The sequence below is a fragment of the Trachypithecus francoisi genome, unplaced genomic scaffold (assembly GCF_009764315.1).
Source record: "Trachypithecus francoisi isolate TF-2019V2 unplaced genomic scaffold, Tfra_2.0 Lachesis_group18, whole genome shotgun sequence".
NCBI classification, from domain to species: domain Eukaryota; kingdom Metazoa; phylum Chordata; class Mammalia; order Primates; family Cercopithecidae; genus Trachypithecus; species Trachypithecus francoisi.
In genome coordinates, this window is record NW_022681463.1 from 36850181 (window position 1) to 36861004 (window position 10824).

Sequence of the window (10824 nt, forward strand, 5' to 3'; positions counted from 1 at the left end):
TGGGGATTTCCAGAATCCTTAACATGTATGTAAGATTGAGTATCCTTAAGGATCACCAAGAAATTGGCAATTCTCACAGCCATCACATCTGAACATTTGCACTGGAAGATGCATTATAAGTTCAGTTTTTTACAATCAAATGAAGGTAATTCATTCAGCTTTTGTTTAATTTCCACCTAAAATGTGTGAAATGAGAGAGGCACTTTACTGTTGCAGAAGAAAAAGTTCATATTGTCCCTTTTTGACTGTTCTTTCAGGTAAGGCAGCTAAAATTGTCCCACTTTTCCACAATTGCAATGAAATTACACAAAATGAAATTTACACAGATTGAAGAAGTATTCTTCTCATGACTATGAAGTCACACCTACATATTTTCCTGCAAGTTGTCCATAGGCAATAGGAAAGGATATCCTAATGTTTTGTGCAGGGTTATTTTCACAGTTTTGTAGGGTTGCTCATAAGTTGAATGGATGCTTCTATCTCATGAATTACTTAGGACCATTAACTTTCAGAAAAGTTTTGTGGTGCTTATAATAAAATCACAGGAATAAAACTTAGTGAAGACACAAATACGAATCAAATAAAGTAATGGGTCTGGGGAAAAGGAAAGGGTGGGGGCAATCAGGAGAATGATAAAGAGGGCACGTGGAAAATCAACAGTGTGTCGAATTCAACTCTCACTTGCTAGCAACTGGAAGAGAAAAGCAAGCAAACAGGTTACTGAGTTCTCCTTGCCAAATGTGGTACAATTATAGCTCACTGCTATAGGTCACTTTGGGCCAAGTGACCCTCTCCCTTTAGCCACCTTAGGACCACAGGTGTACATCACCATGTCCAGCTAATCTATTTTCATTTTTTTGGAGACATGGGATCTTGCTATGTTAACCAGGCTGGTCTTAAACTCCTGGTCACAAGCAATCCTCCTGCCTTGGCCTCCCTAAATGCTGGAATTACAGGGTTAAGCTGGCATGCCCCACCCATTAAGGATGTCTTTGTGCATAAACTGAACAGGGGCATGTTGTTTTCAAGCTGCTTTCAACACTGACTGAGAAGTAAGAGACCTCACAGGCCATACATGCTCCGAATCTATTTTCTTTCTAAGCCTAACTAAGTATTCTTCAAACATGTTAACTGCCACTCATGTTTGAAAAAATCTTTAATATGTATTATTCTGAGATTTTCTTATTGATTCTATTTTTATTTGATTTAAAAATTCTGGTTGAAGCCCACTAAGTTGACTTTTTGAGCCTCTAATTAGTGGGGACCCACACTTTGAGAAACATTGTGCTAATGGATACAGAATTTTCCTAAAATATAGAAAAATGCTAAAATGTATTTTGTATTCATATACAAATGTGTGTGATATATCAAAGTCAGTATACATCTACAAACATATGTCCTATCAAAATGTATATATAAACTTTTATAAATGCATTAATAACTTGCCTAAGCTCATGAGAAATCTTGAAGTATGTTTAAATATTTTTTAATCATACTGTTGAACCATGGAATACTACACAGCCATAAAAGGAATGATCTTATATCCTTTGCAGCAACAGGAATGGAACTGGAGGCCATTATCCTGAGAAAACTAATGCAGGAACAGAAAACCAAATACTACATGTTCTCACTTATAAGTGGGAGTTAAACAATAAGTACACATGGACACAAATGAAAGAACGATAGGCACTGGGGTCTAACTGAGAGTAGAGGTTGGGAGGAGGGTGAGGATTAAACTATCTGTTGGGTACTATGGTTATTTTCTGGGTGACAAAATAATCTGTATACCAACCCCCCATGACATGCAATGTAACCATATAACAAACCTGCACATGTACTTCAAACCAAAAATAAAAGTTAAAAATAGTAATAATACACAGTTGAGTTAAATCATATTAAAGTGGCAGTATATATTAATATTCATTTCAAAGAGTTTAACTCATCTACTAACATAAAGATATTTTAATCTAAATAAATAACTGTATCAGTCAGTTCTTATGCTGCTAATAAAGACATACTGGAGGCTGGGTAATTTATTTAAAAAAGAGGTTTAATAGATTCAGAGTTCCACATGGCTAGGGAGGCCTCGCAATCATTGCAGAAGGCAAAGGGGGAGAAAGGCATGACTTACATTGCAGTAGGCAAGAGTGTGTGTGCAGGAGAACTGCCTTTATAAAACCATCAGATCTCATGAAACTTATTCACTGTTATGAGAACAGCACGGGAAAGACCTGCTCCCATGATTCAATTACCACCCTTCAGGTCCCTCCCACAACACGTAGTAATTATGGGAGCAACAATTCAAGATGGGATTTGGGTGGGGACACAGCCAAACCATATCAATAACCTAGCTGACACTTATGAATTCTTATTATCTAAGTTTTCCTATAACTTATTCTGATACGCTTTCCTCAGTTCCCAGGAAGTCTGAGTTGTCAAGCGTATGGGTAAGTCATTTATAAGTGTCTGCATATCAGTTTAGCACATTATTTTATTCAGATATGATTTAGATGCTATATGATCATTTACTTAAGCTTTTTATTATTGTTTTTTCCAAATGACAAATATTTTAAACTAAAATCATCCAGTTAGCTCTCTCTTCTTATCTGCATACTACTTAGTGATTTCATTTTTTCTCATTCTTGGTCTCAATAAAAGAATGTCAAATCTTTTAGGTCAAACTGTTAGCCCTTCCTCTCACCCAGGAATGTCAGTTTTTCTCTCTGTTTTCATTCATTATAACTGAAACAGCACTGTTCACCAGGCATGCTCCAGGGGAGATTGGGCTGGCATGCCAGGAAAGGCCTCCAGAAGCAGCAATGCTTGAACTGAGATAGGTAGCAATTAGCCTGATAGAGGAGCATGGAAGGGCACTCCTAGAAAAGTGAAACATGTATCAAAAAGGTCAAAGTCATTGGGAATAGCTAAAGCAAGAGTTCAGGCTGAAGAACAATGGAAGGTAATACTTCAAGTAAAAACAAGGTCCAGATCAGAAATGTATTATTTATTACATTGGGGTATGGGGGAGGGGAGAAAGATTTGAAATGTTTCCAAGCAGAGGAGTGACATGATTAAACTTTCATTTTAAAAAGATTACTTTGACAAAGATGTAAAGAATGAATGGATTGAAGGGAGTTGACACATGAGGTAAAGAGTTCAGTTAAGGGGTCATGGCAGTCATATGGAGAAGAAATGATAAAGACTAATTAAGACTATTGTAAAAATTAAAGAGGAACAAACAATGGAAGTCATCAGGAAAATGAAAATTCACAGCACATCTGTTAGAATGACTAAATCAAAAAGACGAAAAATCACAAGATCACAAGTGTTGGCAAGGATGCGGAGAAAAGGGATCTCTTGCAAACTGTTGGTGGGAATGTGAATTAGTACAGTCATTATGGAAAACACTAAAGAGATTTTTTTTTAATTAAAAATAGAACTACTATATGATCCAGCCATGCCCTACAGATTGTATATCCAATGGAAATGAAGTCAGTATGTCAAAGAGATATTTACAATCCCATGTTCATTGCAGCATTATTCACGATAGCCAAGACAAAGAATCAACCTATGTATCTATCAATAGATAAATGGACCAAAAAATGTGATATATATATATACACACACACACACACACATAATACATACATGTACGTGTGTGTGCACATATCACATTTTTTGGTCTGTAATATCCTGTACACACACACAATGGATTATAGACTCAAAAATGTAATACATATATATGCACACATGTGTACATATATATACATAGATGTATGTGAACACATATATTATTCTATTGTGTGTGAAGCTGAATAAGATTCCTATGTATGTGTGCATGTGTGTATATATATTATATATACATTTGTATACATATTTATGTATTTTATATAATATATATACACACACATATATATTTATAACCAAAAAAAGGAAATCTGCCATTTTGTGAAAACATGGATGAACCTGAAGGACATTATGCTAAGTAAAATAAACCAGGCACAGAAAGACAAATACTGCATGATCTCACTAATGTATGCAATCTGAAAAAAATCAATGGTGATTGCCAGGGGCCAGATGGAGGGGATGGGGAGCTATTGCTCTAAAAGTACAAAGTTTCATTTAGAAAGGATAAGTTCTGGAGATCTCTTGTACAGCTTAGTGACTACAGCTAATATAATGCATTGTATACTTGAAAATTGCTAAGAAAATAGATTTTAGGCCGGGCGCGGTGGCTCAAGCCTGTAATCTCAGCACTTTGGGAGGCCGAGACGGGTGGATCACGAGGTCAGGAGATCGGAGAACATCTTGGCTAACACGGTGAAACCCCGTCTCTACTAAAAAACACAAAAAACTAGCTGGGCGAGGTGGTGGGCGCCTGTAGTCCCAGCTACTCGGGAGGCTGAGGCAGGAGAATGGTGTAAACCCGGGAGGCGGAGCTTGCAGTGAACTGAGATCCGGCCACTGCACTCCCGTCTGGGCGACAGAGCGAGACTCCGTCTCAAAAAAAGAAAATAGATTTTAAATGTTCTCGTTTCAAACACACAAAAAGGATAACTATATGAAGTGATGGTTATGTTAATTAACTTGATTATGGTAATTAGTCATTTTATAACGAATACAGATATCAAAACATCATGTCGTTTACCATATTTGTCAATTATTCCTCAGTAAGGTCGGAAAAAGTAAAGACTAGGTATGGTAGAACTGAAGGAAAGGGTATGGAGTTGATAAGCTGTAATGCAGGTTAAATGTCTAGGCCTCTTAGAGATAAACATCTGGGTGGGATGGGGCAGAACTGGAAAAGAAGAACTCTAGAATGATTCCTGGCTTCTGGCCTGGACACTGCATAAATGGTGATGCATGTGATGCAAAGATCAAGCTGTGTAAGAAAGATAATTGTGGATTTGAAGTGTTTAATTCGAATTATCTGTTGGCCTTCTCCATAGAGAGGTTCAACCAAAGAGCTAACTTTCACTGAGTACTTACTGTGTGCTAGATACTGTACTAAGCATGTTACATGCATGAATTTCATCTTTGGAAGACTCATAAGAATATCTATTGTCATCCTCATTTTACATATAAGGAAGCTGAGGCTCAGAGTAAAGTTATTTACCTAATGCCACAGATCTGGCATATGGCTGAGAAGAGACTCAAATTCATATATTTCTGACCTTCCACCTATGTCATAATCTCTATGCTATATAGAGGCTCTGGAGTTGAAGAAGTATCAGCGGTATTTGAAGTTGTAGTTGTGGGTGAGGCTATCAAATCAGAATGTAGGAGAAATAACAAACCCAAGGACAGGCCTCAAGAAACACCAACATTTAATGCATAGGCTACAAATCAGTGGTCTCCATTTGCCCACAGATACAATTTGGCTAACATCACATTTACTTTTACTTTTTTAAAGACAGGGTCTTGCCTGGGGTGCAGTGGCATGATCATGGCTCACTGCAGCATTGACCTTCCAGGCTCAAGCGATCCTCCTTCCTTAACCTCCCCAGTAGCTGCGACTACAGGCACACACCATTATGCTCAGCTAACTTTTGTATTTCTTGCAGAGATGGGGTTTTGCCATGTTTCCCAGGCTGGTCTTGAACTCCTGGGCTCAGCAATCCTCTTGCCTTGGCCTCCCAAAGTTCTGGGATCACAGGCATGAGCCACTGTGCCTGACTAACACAGCATTTTTTAAAAACTTGAATGTGAATGGCTTCTGGAAAGGATAAGGAACACTCTGCACTCCCTCAAAGTCCCCACCACCTCCTGCTAATTGCCTGCAGATTTTTTACACCTGTACATTTCCTCCTGGCCCCCTAGAAGCACTAGAACTGCATTCTCTAAAGTGTGGTGGAAAAGACACCCATGTAGGAAAAGAAAAAGTCAATAAAGTAAGTAAAGAAATGCTAGGAGAATGTGGCTTCATTAAAGTTGAAGGAGTCTCGGGGAAAAAGAGGATAGTCAAGCAAATCAAATGTCCAAAGTGGTCAAGCAGGATGAGGGAAGAACAGGATCTCTTGGATGTGGCAAACTGGTGGTCACCTATAATCTTAGTAAAAGATATCGGGGGTGAGTGGGTTGATAGTAAAGCCAGATTATAGTGGGTTGTGGAGTGAAAGGGTATTGAGAAAGTGGAAATAAGTGGTTTAGTGTCCTCATTAAGGAAGCGTGGCCATGATGGAAAGGAAATAGGCAGGCAGGCAGCTAATAGGAGATGTGTGGTCAGATGGAAATTTTTGCTTTTAGAACGGGAAAGGTTTGATTATGTTTTTATGCTGAGAAAAAATAACCACAGGGATGATCAGCTGGGAATACGGGAGAGAGGCAATGATGGGTTCACCAGTGATTTCAGAAGCTATACTGGTACCAGGCATTGCCTTAGGAAACTGAGGACACAGAAGTGAATAATAGACAAGATGTTTGTTTTCTTGGAGATTATACTCTATTGGGTGAAGACAGCCAATAAAATGAAGGAGAATAGGCATTTCAGAGAAATAAGTAATTTCAGAGAGTTATGTCATGAGAATGGAAGGTCTACTTTTTATTTCTTGCTGTAGACAGGCTTTATATTAGATATTATTTTCAAAGGGCTGACATTTGAGCTGAGACTTGAATAAAAACAAGGAGCTAGCCATGGAAACTCTGGGGAAGAACATTCTAGATAGAATTATAACTACTGTATGCATATAGGGTAGACATGAGCTTGGTGTGACTGGGACACAGAAAGAAGCCACAGTGATTCAATGACTACATTGTGGTAGGAGGTGAGGTCAGGAGGATAGTCGGGGGTGAGGTCACAGTGTCTTGTAGTCCACATTAAGAAGTTTGAATTTTATTTAAGGTGCAATGGGTGGCCATGGGAGGGCTTGAAGCAGGAGACTGCTATCAGCTCAAAGAGGGGATGGATCTCAATGCAAAGTAAGGGAATGTGCCTTGAACAGGTGTGCTGTTAACTCTTCCACTGAGATGGGGGAAACAGGAAAGAACAGGTGGAAGGCGAGACTTTTATAGGTAGTGTAGGTGGTAGTTGAAGAAATTAATACTTAAAGGCTTCAATTTTTGCAGTGAAGCAAGATGCAAGTTAATCTGCTAACAGTGAATGGAGAGATTGTGGAGTAGGAGCTTGTATTAGTCTGCTCAGGCAGCTATGACAAAATACCACAAACTAGTTGGCTTCATCAACAGAAATTTTATTTATTCTTATGTCTGCTTCCTGGCTCATCTCTCAAGACAGATGAGGAAACCAGGGACACTGCACATGCAAAAGGAAGAGAGGAGGACTTCTGGAGGCTAGAAGTCCATGATCAAGGTGCCAACCCATGTGGTTACTGGTGAAGGGTCTCTGGCAGATGGCTGCTTTCTTATGTGTCCTCACATGGCAGACAGAGAGAGCTTTGATGTCTCTTGTTCATTGAAGGACTCCAGCCCTATTGGGTTAGGGCCCTACCTTATGACCTCATTTGACATTTATCACCTCCTCACAAACAGTATCTCCAAATGCAGTCCCAATGGGAGTTAGGGGTTGGGTGGGGCATAAACATTCAGTTCATAATAGGGGTTTGTGAAGAAAAGGGAAACTTTGAGGTATTTGTTGAAGAAATGGCAAAGGGAATGAATTAAGAATATGAATACCTTCCATTCTATTGTATTTTCTGTAGTAAGGCTAAATTACTTGTATCTCTACATGATTCCAAACTTTATGTGACAGGGAAATATTTGGGTAAGGACATTATTATCCTTAATGTGCAATCTCCCATTGACTTAGAAAGCAGATGGATCCTGGTAGCTTTTTCTTTTCTTTGTTTTTTGTTTAAAGAGATTCCTTTAATATAATGAATACAAAAACATGACCTCTGCTGAAGATTATAAAGCCCTTCAGAAATATGAAAAGGAGAAATTTGAAGAGGTGATCAACAAATTAAAAAGACTGGTGCTAACTTCGCAGTTTGATAGTATGCCCACAATTATACAGCTTTGAATCAGTGAAACTATGGTTACCAAACAGCTTTTTTTATTGTAGCATCTACAGTGTCTGAAAAAGGATGTAATAATAAATAACTGTAGATGCATCATGAGACACCCATTTATTTAATTACAGCAGTGGATCCTTCTACATAGTATTCTCAATGTCTTCATTCTTCAGATTCTCCAGGCTTACGAATGTTGTCAATCTTCAAAATCATTCTAACTATTTGTGTTGCAAGAGATATATGTTGTTTTGCCAATCAAGGTTTCTATGACATGCTATTGCTTCATATCACTTGTCCCCTTGTGCAAACAGTCGATGCCAAGAGCAAGGTTCATCTCATTCACTTGTCTGGCTCAGGCTTTGGTCATAGTCTGGATGGGATTCATGCCACTGTTTTCAGAAAGGGCCTTGGGAGTGACCTCCAAAGCATCGGCAAATGCTCTCAAGGCATAGAGTTCTAAGGTGGGGCACTTATCCACCTCTTGGCTAACTGGCAGGACACAGGATATCTCAGCAGCCCCTACTCCACACACCACATGATTATCATGGATGAGCTTCCAGATGACACACAAAGCATTGTGAAGGGGTCATTTCACCTCCTCAATACTCATCTTATTTCCTCTTCTCATAAAAATGGTTACAGCTCTGGAGTTCTTACACTGCTCAATGACCAGCATTTTATCCTTAGTTGTCCCAAATGAGATCTCCTGTACAAGACCAGCAAAGCCCAGCTTCCTGGCTGAGAGCTCTGAGAACTTGGGGGTGATCTGCCCTCCTGTTGTGATGGCAATCAGTTCAATTTCAGGTCCTTCTACCCAGTGAACCACAGGCAAATTTTTCTGAAGAAGTAAGTGATTTGCTTCATCATCAAACTCCCACTGACAAATTTCTATTTTAGCACCAGTCTCTTTAATTTGTTGAATCATCTCTTAAAATTTCTTCTTTTCATATTTCTGGAGGGCTTTACGATCTTCTACAGAGGTCACATCTAGCTTATGCTTTGTTTTGGTTTGGGTAGTTCAAATGGACATGAGAGAATTACAATCTTAGCATCTTCCACTTTTTTGGCATCTGTGGGTGACTGAAATCCTTGTCCACAGTCACGTCCTTAATCCATTTAGTGTCCTCCAGCCTGCCACCCACTTTGCTTTCTACTTTGATAAGCTCAAAGTCAACACCTATCTGCTCCATATCTGTTACAGTAAGGACGGCATTCACAGCAATCTCAGCCATTTGTTGGTAACAACTGTTGACCACTTTGGAGCCCAGCATGGTTTTTGCAGTCTGAATTAGGGGTTTGGTGTCCTTTATGTCAACAAGGATGCTATCGCTGATCTTGTCCAGGTGTTCAATAGCAACACAGGCAGCCTGCTTATAGCCACCAGCTATTCTGATTGGGTGAATACCTCGGTCTAGCAACTCCTGGGTTTATTCTAACAAGGCACCAGCCAGGACAACCACTCCTGTGTTTCCTTCTCCAATTTCGTCATCCTGAGACTTGGCCATTTCCACCATCAGCTTGGCAATCCAATGATTGACATCCATCATGCTTAAGATGGTGACCCCATCATCAGTTACAGTCACATCGCCATCCTTATCCACCATCATCTTATCAAGCCCATTTGGTCCAAGTGATGTTCTCATCGTATTTGCTACAGCCTTTGCTGCCCCTATATGAGACTTGAGTGACTCAAGTCCCATAAGGCGGAACTTGCGGTCCTGATCCTTGCTGATGAGGAAAGGGGGCCCATATCAATCGAAGGCGAGGGTCTCCATGGATGCCATGGTGCAGCAGCAGGAGTTACAATTCCACTTTTTCTTTATTTAACAGCCGTTAAGACTGGTTGGTAAGACAGCTGGTAAGACAGCCTGGAGCTAAGTAAGAGCTGAGGTGCTTAGCATAAAAAGAGGACAGATATCCTAGAGAAGCTAGGCAAGACCAATGAGCCAGGAAGCAGACACAAGGAGGCCATGGACACTGCACAGGGAAAAGGGAGGGGGAAGGAGCCCCTGTGACTAGCAGCCAGCGAAGGACCCATGCAAGATCCTACATGTCTCCGGATTTGTAAGAGTTTCTTTCTCATATAAACATGTGTTTCCTTCTCCATAAGAAATCTTCAACCAAACTTCTAATGCATATTAATGCTATGTGGAATGACTTTGCTTTTCTTGGAGTGAGGAGGCTGGAGAGCTGTTGTAAAATCACTGCATGAAGGAAACCAGAGGAAGAGAGCCACATGTTGGAGAAGAATGTCCACGACCTCAACAAGGTAACACACAAAACCAACAAGCATGCAAAATTTTAACATGACTCTCACCAGGACCCAAATGTTTAATTTTGACTCATGCTCATTTTGAAGATGTACCCTACCTTGCAGATAACAGATGCAGATTATTTTTAAAGTACTTTTACAACTCACATGTCCTTCCCTCCCCACTCTGGCCATCTCTGCCTTTCACTAGAGCTTCTATTGCAGGGTTACTGAGTGTGACCCTGCTTATTAACATCTACTGCTGAATATCCCCTGACTATTCTTTACTGAAAACATATGTGACATATAATCATGTTTTTCAGAAAACAAAATCAGAACAACTCTAGCCTCTTCTAGTTTTATTCTTGATTCTTTTAGGGTTAAGTAAGCTCACTCAGATTCCTCACTTAATTTCAACTCCCTGGCACCTATAAATGACACCCTGGTTACTTATTTCTTACATGAGATTTTTTTTCCTGTTGTTTTATATACATAGGATTTTTCTATGACTAGATTGGGAGAAGGTTGCTTTACACCTCCTTTCTATTCCTTGGGTCTCCATTTTGGTGTCATAACTAGATCGACCCCCTAATCAATGCTGGT

General features: G+C 39.7%; 2 pseudogenes across 1 annotated transcript; both read right to left on the reverse strand.

The window, feature by feature from the left end:
* Window positions 1-8132: 8132 nt before the first annotated feature.
* Window positions 8133-9768, reverse strand: LOC117063413 (annotated as a pseudogene).
* LOC117063414 lies at window positions 8852-9754 on the reverse strand (annotated as a pseudogene). Its single transcript, XR_004428913.1, has one exon. The product of XR_004428913.1 is annotated as a T-complex protein 1 subunit epsilon-like (transcript).
* Window positions 9769-10824: the final 1056 nt, after the last annotated feature.